General features: G+C 35.8%; 1 long non-coding RNA gene across 1 annotated transcript; it reads right to left on the minus strand.

The window, feature by feature from the left end:
* Positions 1 to 220: 220 nt before the first annotated feature.
* LOC146938120 (uncharacterized) lies at positions 221 to 2,117 on the minus strand. Its single transcript, XR_015031128.1, has 2 exons — positions 1,859 to 2,117; positions 221 to 458 (listed from the first exon to the last, which is right to left on the minus strand). It is a non-coding gene; the product is annotated as an uncharacterized LOC146938120 (long non-coding RNA).
* Between the last annotated feature and the right edge of the window lie 10,816 nt (positions 2,118 to 12,933).

The following is a 12,933-nucleotide window of genomic DNA, read 5'->3' on the forward strand; positions in this document are numbered from 1 at the left end:
ATTAACGTTAATGCAATGTTTCTAATAAATATTTGTTCAATTTATATGCAAAAAAACCATTAAATATTTGCACTGCACTTGTTGCAGATTTTGTGTTTATATTTGCGGAAGCAAAATTTTATGTATTAGCATGAGAAAATTTATTTAATAAAATTTTAAAACTCAATACTATTTTCAAAATATCAATATCAATGTAGTGTTTGTAACACCCAACTAAACGTATCTAGAAAGTTTAGCATGTGCATTAACTTAGTACTGGATACATTAAAATTTACAACATAAAATCTTTGAATGAATAATATATACAACAATCACGTTTGTACAATGTCAAAACATTACATCTCGTCTAAAACATGGTAAATACAACCTTGATAATCCAAATCATCCTGCAGCGAGTACGAACGAGCACTTGCTGAAATATCCATTCGGCTACAAACTTACCATACCAACCTGTTTATCTGAAACAAAAAGGATTGGGATGAGACATAATGTCTCAGTGAGTTCTACCTAATCCTAGGCTATTGGTAACCTTGGGGAAACCTACGGTTACTACGTGTCTACAATACAACCTGGCGGTTGATTATACGTGTGTGGAGACTTCCATACTTAGAAGGTCGTGCATACTAGGGCCGTCATAAATTCGTCTTAACTTGTCATAGGTCTTACTATCTCCTACATGTCATGGTGATCAGGGGAACCTAAGATCGCATTACCGTGATACGATATACGCACCAAGGCTATAACTTAAAATATTCATGACATAAACCTAAACCGGACGATTGGGAAAAGCCTAGTTCGTCACCGGTAACATTTCATAACTTACTATAAACATAAAACATTCATGGCTTACATCATATTATACATAATCTTATACATTTATAATGTTAGCGTTGAACAACAATATTATCTGCATTCATTTTACGGAGAGTCCCGGGTGGAGTAGTCCCGAACACAATCTCATACGTACCCGATGAAACCAAAAGTTAGGAATTATCGGACTCCTCAGCAACGTGCGGTACATCTTAAAACTTATCCCATTCCCCTGATGGGAACCCCTTGAGATCCCAACCTAAAGTAGATCGCAAGAGACACGAATACCTACGTTTTACATACTTATTATTCTTAGAAAAGATTTACTAATCAATTTTCATATTAACATACATACTTATATTACATGCTAGTCCTTCTAGTTCTCGATAAACTATATCGAGGCTCTAGTTTCATTCCCATTCTTAGTTCATCGCTACCCGAGTAAATCGACTTAAACTCTCTTGTATTTCATTTATCAACAAACATTGTTAATGTTTTACCATGCATTTCCTTTGTTTAAAAACTTGTTTTGGAATTGTATTTTAGACTCTTGGAATTGAGGGGTAGATATTTCAATAAAATTTTGCAAGAAACGGGACTCGAACGACATTTCTGGACCTCCGGAACATTATCAAAAAGTGTTGTCTAAAGCTGGGAACATTTCAGAACATTTTCAAAAAAGTGTTGTCTAAAGCTGTCTGGGAGCTGACGCTTAAGCTTGCTGAGGACGCTTAAGCGTGCAGTTCAGTAGCTACGGCATTTTGGACGCTTGAGCGTGTTGTGGACGCTTAAGCGTGCTGCCATCAGTCCAGAAGTGCAGAAATCGTATTTTTGACATAAAAACCTCAATTTCAAGTGTTCTAATGCATTCTAAACTTCCAGAACATCATAAAAACAATCTTTATCATATACATGGCATCAATTAACAATATTTGATCATAAATGGTACAAAGGGGTTCTATAACCCTAAATCACATAATAACACAATTCATGTTTTCTCACAAGAAATTGCACAACCCAAAGGTAGAATAACTATCTAAGAACTCACCTTAATTAACTGAAACTCAGCACAAAAGCTCTGGTTCTAAGCAGCAGGATTTCAATCAAGAAAATTCTAGATGAAAAGACCCTTTGAAGAAACTAGCTTCCTAATTGCACTAAATTCCTTGCTTGCTTGCTTGCTTGAAGAAGGATGAAGAAAGTTTCAGAGTGGAGAGAATGAGAACGGTTCGTTGGACAGAGAAGGAAGAAGAAGGAATGATTGAGAAAAGAAGAAATAATTGAAAGTAGAACAATTATTGTTGGTTGGTGGGAAAGGGAAAAGCATACGTAAATAAGGGAAAATGTTTGCTACAAGACAAAACATATTACAGCCCTTGTGGCTAATAAACAATTATCTTTGTCTTAAACGTGTTTATTCTATCTCTTAAACGTATATCTGGCTTGTCTAAAAATTATTTGAATAAACTTTTTACGTCATACTTATTTTTCCATGAACATTAGTCCTCTTAACACGTTAGACTGGTAATATTCCAAATATTAACGAGCGGGATATTATAGTGTTTCTATTAAATATATTTTTTAGTTTATATGTAAAATACCGTTAAATATTTGGGCCGCACTCGTTCTAGATTTTACGTGCATACGTCCACGGAAGAAAAAATTTATATACCAAGGTGAGAAAGTCCACATGATAAAATTTTAAAAATTAATGATTAAATTTAAAATATCGACATCAATGTGGTGATCTATTAAATATTTTTATTTTATTTTATATGTCAATTAGTTAAATTAAGATATTAAAAGAGAAGCATGTGTTGATTGTTCATGGTCGCTTTATTGTATCTGATGAAGAATTCTATTTGTTAAATATTTATGCTCAATGTGATAATGGGGATAAATTGGTGTTGTGGAATTCCTTATCTGTGCATCTTCAGAGGATGGTGGGTAAAAACATTTGTTTGTGCAGTGATTTTAATGCGGTCCGAAGTATGGAGGAAAGAAGGGCGAGGGGGGTTGCTGTCCGTTCTCTAGATAGAGAACCTTTTAATAGTTTTATTAATGACAATGTTCTAGCTGATCTTCCTATACATGGTTGTAACTATACTTGGTTCAAGGGGGATGGAAACTCTACGAGTCACCTTGATCATTTTTTTCCAAAGATTGGTGTCTGAGGTGGCCGAATTGTTTGCGAGTGGTAGCTCTGCGTGGGTTGTATGATCATTGTCTAGTGGTCTTGTCTGTGGATGAGGAAAATTGGGGGCCGCGGCCAACTCGTATGTTGAAATGCTGGTCAAATATTTCAAGGTAGAGCCAATTTGCGCACGAAAAATGGAAATCTTTTCAGGTGCAAGGTTGGTGTGGTTTTTTTTAAGGGAAAAATTGAAGATGATCAAAATGGCTCTCAAAGAATGGTATCTAACTCACAGTCATAATTTGCCTAGCAGAATTAATTCGTTAAAGGAAAGTATCTCGTTGTTGGAGTCTAAGGGAGAGGTGGAGGTGCTATCTGAGGAGGAGGTTGATGGTATACACGATTACCTATGATTTCGGGACTTTTGTAATGTTTTCTATATTTGAGGCTGTAATTCTAGTTTTCCCGAAACATAGCAATTTTAGGGGTTTTTTGAAGTAATTCACGAAGAAATCAAGCAAATCAAGAACATCGAAGAATTGTCAAGACTTTGGGAAGACCAAGAACGAGAATTTAAGAGGCCTCAAGAGACTTTACATAGGGAGGAATTTTGTTCCCAAGTTTCAAGGCAAGTTATTTGAAGATGAAGACCTAAAAACGACGAAGATCGAATAAACTGGGCCAGGAAATCACAAGCATGCGCCTCGGGCATCTGTGATGCGCCTTGGGCATGGAAAACCAAAGCCATGCGCCTTGGGCATTTCAAATCCCGGATGAATGCATAATTTTATGCGTTTTTGCAGGTTTAGCCCACTTTTTTAGTCCAAACTCAGTTAGAAACTCTCACTATAAATACTAGCCTTCCTCATTCAGAATTTCTCGTTCAGAATTGTGGCAGTTTAAGAGGAAGGCAACTATGGAGCTTCAGGAGAGTTTCTATCTTCTCCTTGACTTTCTAGGGTATTTTTTTATCTTTAGTAATTTGTTTTTACTTACCTTGTGTAACTAAATATTTTTAGGTTAGAGTTCTAAGATGAACTTATGTTTATTTTTGTTGGATATTTATTTAATTTAATGTCGTTTATATTTTTTTATTTTTTTGTTCGATATTATGTTCCTGATTTAGTGATTTATTTCAAAGGAGTGTAACCCTATATTAGGTACTTAGATTGTGACAGGGCCTAACATTGTTATTAGTATCTTGTTGCTTATATCATGATATTTATAGCATTATACTAGTAACTATCTGTCTAGGAAGTAAGTGGTTATTAACTAACGAAAGATACCGAAAGAGAGTTGACCCTGGTAGTAAGTACATAGGAGGTGACATTACTAAGACTGAGTAGTAACTATGAAGAACCTAGGATGTAACTAGTTAGTAATTAGGGAAACAAGCGTCTTCGGAGAATAAAACTATATCGAACCATTCTCTCAAAACCTTTAGTAAGGTAGACGTAGATTAGGGTTGCCCGTTTGTAGAACTACTAAGAGCGGAGAGAGGGTGTGCTATGAGTGTCCTAAGATTCATAGATGGACCGACCTAATGGAACCTTGGCCTTCATTGCCTTGGGAAAAACTGGAACGCCAATTTAAGTTTATGTTTCAATTACCTTTGAATTAACAAGACCCCGTGATAAGTGCACAAAAGTGTTATAAATCTTATGATAAAAAAGGCAATTTAGTGACTTGTTCTGCAAGTTATCTAACGAAAAGCAATCATTTGATGTATTTTCACCATTTATGCTTTATATGCCATTATCAACCAATTTATGCAGGAAAAATACAAGCAAGGACAAAGAAAGAAGCTCCTGCACAAAGAGTAGGATGCTTAAGCGTCCTCAGCACGCTTATGGGACGCTTTCAGCACGCTCTCAAGTTTTCAAGCAGCACGCTTAAGCGACCTAAGGATGCTTAAGCGTGAAAGTTCCAGTAGCCACCCATGCAGCACGCTACCAGGACTCTTTTGATATGCTTTTGGTAGGACGTTTAAGCGTCCTCTGTATGCTTAAGCGTACCGACACTTTCAGAAGGTGGTTCTCCACGTGGCAGTTTTCAACTGAACCAGAGAAGATATTTTTGTAGCATGCTTAAGCGTGCTATGGAAGCTTAAGCGTCCTCCCTCGAATTCTGCCTATAAAACAAGCTTCCCTTCTCCCTTGTAAGACACCATTACAATGTAACATAAACATTTTCTGTATGTTTTCTAGTTTTAGGGAGAAGGTTAGAGCTTTCCATAGAGAGAAACACAAAGCAAGGTAGTTAGGAGTAGATTCAATAATTGATTCATTGAGACATCATGGATCTTTTCATGGAATCTTCATCTTTCCTTCATCCTTTGCAAAGCTAGCATAGACATATGTAGCTGCATCTAATTTATGGTTATGAGGTATTCAAACAAGCTATTATGTAATTTCTTTATCTTTTAATTTATGGTTCTAGCTTATTTATTCAATATTGTTGTTATTCTCGTTCTTAATACTTTCAACGAGATTCAAGATGATTTGGACACGAACTATTGAATCTAGAACTAGAATAACAATCTATCTTAAATTATCCCTCTTGACGCGTTTGACTAATCTTTGATAATCACTTTTTATCAAGAACCTAATGCTTTCGGACATTTAATCGGTGGAGAAATCGTCGATTAAGTTATCCGATCGACTTTGTGATTGTTTGAATGTTTGGGAAATCAATGTTTAACCAATAACTTAGAAATAACGATATCACTTTGGACACGAAGAATATTGTAGAAATGATTGTGATAATATTGTTGAATATGCCAGAACCTGTTAATTGATCAAGAGATTGCAGTTGTTACGCTTGGTTGATCTCTCTGACCACAAGCGGAATCGCTCTATATCTTCTCAATTTATTTTTATGTTAATTAGTTAATTTAGTTTTGTATAAACCACAAATTATAATCAGATCCTTAACGTGAAAAATGTCGTTGAAATATTTAAGGTTGCACACATCCCTGTGGAGACGATATACACGAAAATACTTACTTTTGATCGTATGAAAATACTACAATCAAAATGGCGCCGTTGCCGGGGATGGCGTAAAAATCATAAGTATTGAAACTATTTTCTCATTTTAAGCAATTTTGCACAAAAATTCTTTCTTGTATATATACATATATATTTTTTTTTAACTTGTTGTTGAAAAGCTTGGACATTGTACTGAAGCGATGTAAAGATATTAACTTGGTGCTCAATGGAAAGAAATATCACTTCATGGTTACCAAAGATTTTATCTTTGGTCATAAAACTTCTTCAAGGGTATCAAGGTAAACCAAGCTAAGATAGATGTTATAGTGAAATTTCCACACCTTTTGAAAAGAGTGAGGAGTTTCTTATGGGCATACCAATTTCGATCGGTGTTTTATAAAGTTTTTCAGAAACATTTAAGCCCCTTTATAACATCTTGATCAAAGAAAATAAGTTTAATTTTGATTCATAATATTTATATGCTTTTTCTTTGTTTAAAGTTGGTAATTGCACAAATAATCCTTGCACCTAATTAAAATTTACTTTTTAAACTTTGATGCAAGTGATTATGTTGTTTGTGCAATCCTAAGCCAACATAAGAACAAATTTTTCAGATGCAAAATTTTACATTAGAAAGGTTTTGTTCTCAACTAATAGGTTCCAAAGTCATTGTTTCTACAGATCATCAGATATGAAATATGTCTTGACGAAAGGAAATTTAAAAGCCTCGGCTGTTGAGATGGATCTTTTTGTTGCAAGAAATTGATCTCAAAGATTCATGACTTGAAAAGAGAAGGTTAAACGTTATGGTAAGTTTGTGAAACAATTTTGAGTTTAATCCTGGGAAACTCAAATTGAAGTGGGCCAATCCGTCTATGATTAAAGAAGAACCTTTTGAACCTTACTTTGATGATAAAGTTGATCAACAAGCATGGCAATTTCATCAACCGAACAACGATTTCTTCGAGAAAAAGGCGTCGAGTTTATGACGTGAAACAAACGCTTGCTGGGAGGCAACCCAGTTTTGTAAGTCAAATTTTACATTTATTGCATGTAGTTTTAGATCACAAGCATTAAAGTCCAAAACATAAAAGCAATTTTTGAGAAAAATTTGGGTTGTACGCTTAAGTGACAGTAGCACGCTTAAGCGTGCATCACATTTTCTAAAAAAAAATAAAAATGAAAAGGGTAGCACGCTTAAGCGTGCATCGCTTGTACACATAAAAATAAAAACGGTTTCGAAGGGGATTAACTCCCCTTAAAACCAACCACCCATTCATTTCTCAATATCAGTTACTCTCTCTCTCTCTCTCTCTCTCTCTCTCTCTCTCTCTAATCAAACACAACACTCCATTTTCACAAAAACACTCACTTTCCCTTTTCTCACGGTTTCAAACAACAAACCAACACAATTCACTTTTCTCTCTTCTCACACACTAATCCTAAAAGCAACAACAAATCAAATTCAATTGAAGCACTTCCTATTCCTTTTGCATATTCATCTCTTCACTGGCATTACAGGTTTGTTTCCCTTTCCAATTCTTGTTCTTTAAATTTAAAGTTCATGTTCTTCACATGATTAGAATGGTTATGATTAGGATTAGATAACTTTTGTGTGTTAGAGACTGTTTCATAGGATTATAATTGTGCAATTGAACTTGAATCCATACACAAATGCCATGAACATACTTGGAATTTGACCCAATTTTTAATTTTTGAAAATCAGGGCTTTGAAAAAATTTCTTGGCAATTGTAATAATTCTGGTTCAAGTCTTATTCATAAATATGTTTGTACAGAATTAGGGTTGAACTCTGTCGAAAATTGCTGGATTTGTTGGTGTTGCTGGATTTGGATTTTGCAGGAATAGAAGTTGTTCGCAGGCAGGACGCTTAAGTGTCCTAAGCACGCTTAAGCGTGCGAACCCAGAATTTTTAAAGACCAGCACTCTTAAGCGTGCCCCAAGCGTCCTCCAAGCGTGCAGTCTCTGTCCTGCATATTTTTGTGCTTTTCTGATCTGTCTTACATAAGTTAATTCTATAAGTCTTCTGATTATTGTTTGTATTGTGTATATGGAATTTCCTGGTTGTTTTGCAGATGGCCCCAAAACCTAAAACCACCGGTACCAAGAGAACTCGAGGTTCCGCCTCCGGAACCATTGAGCGTTCCATACCCGTACCCCGTTATTTTGACCGTAACTGTTTCTCTTCTGGGAAACATCAGTTGAGGTACCAAGAACTAGACAAAGGTACCTGGCAAGAAAAAACTTTCATCATAGACCCAAATGGCCAATTTGCCCATATACTAAACATGATCACATCTAGGAGTTGGGACAAACTTTTGACACCTGAAACCCAAGTAAACCCAGGCATTGTGCGAGAATTCTACGCCAATGCAGTGCCTACTTGTGACAAAAGGGAGATGGATGCTAGGTTTACATACACTAGCTATGTTAGGGGTATCAATGTAAGGTTTGACCGAGATGCTATTAGTGCTTACCTTGGTAATCCCTTAGATTTAGAACCACCTGAGGATCCAACCGTACCAACTCTATGTGCATATGGGGTGATTGAGAGATACCATGATTATGACTTTTCCCAAATAGCCACTGACATACTTTTACCTGGGAAAAGTTATAATAAGGGAAAGAAAAGCCAAGAGCTAAAGACTGCAAGCTTTAGGGACATGAGACTAGAAGCAGCCATTATGTTCCAATTTTTGGTATACAATGTCGTTCCTAGGAGTCATGTCACCACTACTCCCATGTCTGCTCTACCACTACTCTGGTGCATTTTGAAAGGAATACAAGTCGACATAGCTCGTGTAATTTCAGAACAAATGAAACATGTCGCCTTATGTGGTTATATAGGAAAGATCAAAAAAATATCTTTCCCAGGGTTACTTATGGGTCTACTGAAAGACCAGGGTGTAGACATTCATGAACCCCGAGTTGAGAAGATTAAGGGAATGGTTGATGATAGGTACATCTTCATCCTTTCACAGAAATTGGTAGGAGTGATACCCCATGATCTGGAGCCCGAGCCTGAGCCTGAGCATGAGCATGACCAGGAGATACAGCAGAAGGATGTGCAGCAGGAGGATACTCAGCATGACATACCTCAGCCTCCTGCTTCATTTGATTTTTCATCTTTTACAGCTTATATAACTCAGTATGAGCAGAGGGCAGAGCAGAAAGCAGATGAGAGGGCTCAAAGGCAGGAGAAGATAGCAGAAGAAAGAGCACAGAGACAGGAGCAGCGGGATCATTTCATTATGGACCAGAATGCTGCACTTTATAGGAGCCACAGAGGCATCTACCGTTCATTATATGATGCTAGCATGGACCCTTCTTACCAGATATTGTCACCTGGGACCTATATGGAGACTTGCATGTGGCCTGGGGACAGGCCTATTTATCCAGGAGGAGGTAGTGCAGCAGCAGCTGGACATGATGATGATGATGCAGCTAGGACAGCTAGTGTTCAGGGGACGGCCAGTGTCCATTTGGACGATGTTGATATGGATGATGATGCGGCAAATCATTGACTGGCTCATTTTATATTGCATTTATACTTTTATTCTATATTGCCTTTATGCACTTTATGCACTTTGTGATTGTTAGTTTTTACATTTGATTTTGGAATTTGGTTAAATTTTATTTTTTTTAGTACTCTTAACACTTTTAGAAGCATGGTTTAAATTTCTTAGTACGTTAATTTAATTTCTTAGTATGTTAATTTAATTACTTTTGCTAATATTTATTTCGGTTTAAATCATTTAGCTTGTTGTCTTGAATAAAAATCTTGCTTGTGTTTCAAAATTGCTCATGAATGTTATTGATCAAGTGCTCAAAAGAGACCAAAGAATTGAGCAACAATTACAGGTGTGTGATAAGTTTGAGAAAGCGCAAAGCCAAGGTATTAGTTTCCTAGTTTTCCAAGGCATGTAGAATTTTTTTTCTCTTAAAGTACTTTGCACAAATTGTTCTCTTTTAGTTCTTCTCATAAACATATTTACTCTTGAACCACTTAGAACTTAGCTTAAATGTGAGGTAGCCTCAATCTATATACTATATGCTGGAAACCAATATTCATTGAGTAACTTGTTTTTGTTATGTTAAATCTGATAATTGTGTTGAATTGTATAAAAGCATGGAAAGGATCAAGGCATTTTTCAAACTCGAGTAAAACCCTTGACCACAAAAAGCCTACCCACGAGAAGAGTGAGTATCTGACACCCCAATCTGAGCCAAATTAATCAAGTCCTCAAACATGAACTATCAATACTCATAAGCACAATGCTTATTGAAATTGCCCAAAAATTTTGAAAAATTCAGTTCATGTTTGAATCACTTTAGGACTTTGATGTTTTATATTGTTGAACCCTAAACCTTCTTGTACTATATCCCTTATCTAAGGATAGGGAAACATTCAATTAGGGTGATGTTGGTTTAAGTTGGGAAGAAAGGGAGGTAAATTTTGGCAAGTATCATGGTGATTTGTTAAGAGTTAATTTGACAACATTGAAGTACATATATATTAGTAATAGCAACATTTATTTGAAAAAGAAAAGAAAAAGAAGAAAAGGAAAAATAAAAAATAGAATAAGTTGTCAAGGTTATTTAGATTGTAATCACCAAAGGTTGATTAATTGGTAGGGAAATTTATTGATTTTATTTGTTATTACAAAGAATGTGTCAGACTATTAGATTTCAATTTTCCCACATATGACATTTCTTTTGTAGTCCGGCCAAGTTATAACCTTAGAAAGACCTTATGATCCATGATTTGTACTTTTTGAAATGATATTTGGATAGACATATTACTTAATCAGAATGTTAGTGATGTAGTTTTTCTACATGTCATATAACTATGTACACGTGAGTATATATAGGATCGTTTTCCACAGGGAGTTGCGTTATATCATAGGCGTTTTCACAATCTTTCACATTAAGGTATCATTTATAAAATGTTTGTTTGTAACACTATATCCATAGATGACAATAAAGTAAACACGAGAAGAGATCGAACTATTTCGCTTGCGGTATAAGATAACAAGCAAGCATAACAGTAGCAATCTCTCGATCGATTAACAGACTCTAGCTTTATAACCAATATTATTACAATCATTTCTACAACATCCTTCGTGTCCAAAGTAACATCGTTATTTCTAAGTTAGCGTTTAAACATTCGTGTCCAAATCCCTTAAACGATAACAAAGTCGATCGGATAACTTAATCGACCGTTCCAGCCTGATTAAGTATCTGAAAGCATTAAAATCTTGATTAAAAGTAATTATCAAAGGTTTACAAACTTGTAAAGAGTGATATAACATAAGATAGATTGTTATTCTAGTTCTAGATTCAAGAGTTCGTGTCCAAATCATCTTGAATCTCTTTGAAAGCATTAAAAGCAAGAATAACAACAATATTGAATCATTAAGCTAGAACCTTATATATTAAAAGATCAAAAGATTACATAATAGCTTGATTGTTACCTCAATACTACAAAGAAGGTGATAGTTACACATAGACATGTAAACTAATGCAAGGAATGAAGGAAAGATGAAGATTCCATGCCAAGATCCTTGATGTCTCAATGAATCTAGGGTTGAATCTACTCCTTAATCACTTGCTTCGTGTTTCTCTCTTGGAAATAGCTCTGACCTCTCTCTTAGAATGTATAAAAATATCAATGGAATAGTGAATGACCTAAAAGAGAGGTAAGAATGCTATTAATATGGGCCTGTGTTTTTGTACCTGCGCTAATAGCGCCATTTACGCTAATAGCGTGGTAGGCCGGCCTATAATCTGGACAATGGGCTGCTGCCACGTTGGCCTTGCCCTGGTTCTACGCTCCAGCCACGCTAATGGCGTAGCTTTCTGGACTCAATACGCTAATAGCGTCTCTCACGCTAATGGCGTGGTTCTTCATGGTCTGCTACGCTCCAGGTACGCTATTAGCGTACCTTTCTGGAGTGATTACGCTAATAGCGTAGCTTACGCTAATGGCGTGTTCTTCACAAGTGCTCCAGATTCACACTCCAGGTGCGCCATTGGCGTACCCTTCTGACCTTGGGCTTTTCTTCCTCACGCTAATAGCGTAGGACACGCTAATGGTGTGGCTTCCTTGATTTTTGACTTTTCTTGCTCCTTGCTTGTATTTTCCTGCACAAAAAGGGTAGAATAAGGCTCAAAAGCATAAATGGCATATTAACACAATATTTGGAGTTTTCCATAGAGAATCTTGCAAAACAAGTCACTAAAATGCCTAAACTCCTATATGAAATATATCACTTTTAAACACTTATCAAACTCTCCCCAACTTGGCTTTTTTTTTGTCCTCAAACAAATCAATTGAAAAGGAAACTAACAAGGCTTTGGACAAGGTTTTCAACATGGTGTCAAACAATTCAAAACAAAAATAAACAAATGGTGATTCAAATAAGATCGCGTGGACAAGCATGAAGTCCTCCGTTACTCTAGATTCAAACTAAGAATGCGAAAAATGTCCTAAGCACAAACTATACATCATAAACTTCAAAACATAAACATATCTATCTATGAACCACACCTAACACACTTCTTTAAAAGTAAATGCAATGATATGATAACAATAAGTGAGGTAATGAACACACATCCAACAATCATGCTAACATCCTATTTAAGTTAGGTGTCCATCCAAATATCGTCTCAAAAAGCATAAAAAACATGGATCAAAAGGTCTTGCAAGGGTTATAACTTGGCCGGGCTACGAAAGAAATGTCATATGTGGGGCAATTGATCAGAAAGCCTATCAAAGAGGAACATTATTTTTTTTTGTATCACAACTTGAAATCCATATACTTCCCTATCAAGAATTACAACCTTTGGTGATTAACAATCAAACTTATAACCTTGACAACTTATTCTATTTTTGATTTTTCTCTATCTTTTTCTTTTCTTTTCTTTTTCAAATGTACAAATTTTTCTTTGATTCAATGTTGTCAGGTTATTTTAACAATTT

This window comes from Medicago sativa, chromosome 3 (assembly GCF_051527215.1).
Source record: "Medicago sativa cultivar Bolivia chromosome 3, Bolivia_mono, whole genome shotgun sequence".
NCBI lineage: Eukaryota > Viridiplantae > Streptophyta > Magnoliopsida > Fabales > Fabaceae > Medicago > Medicago sativa.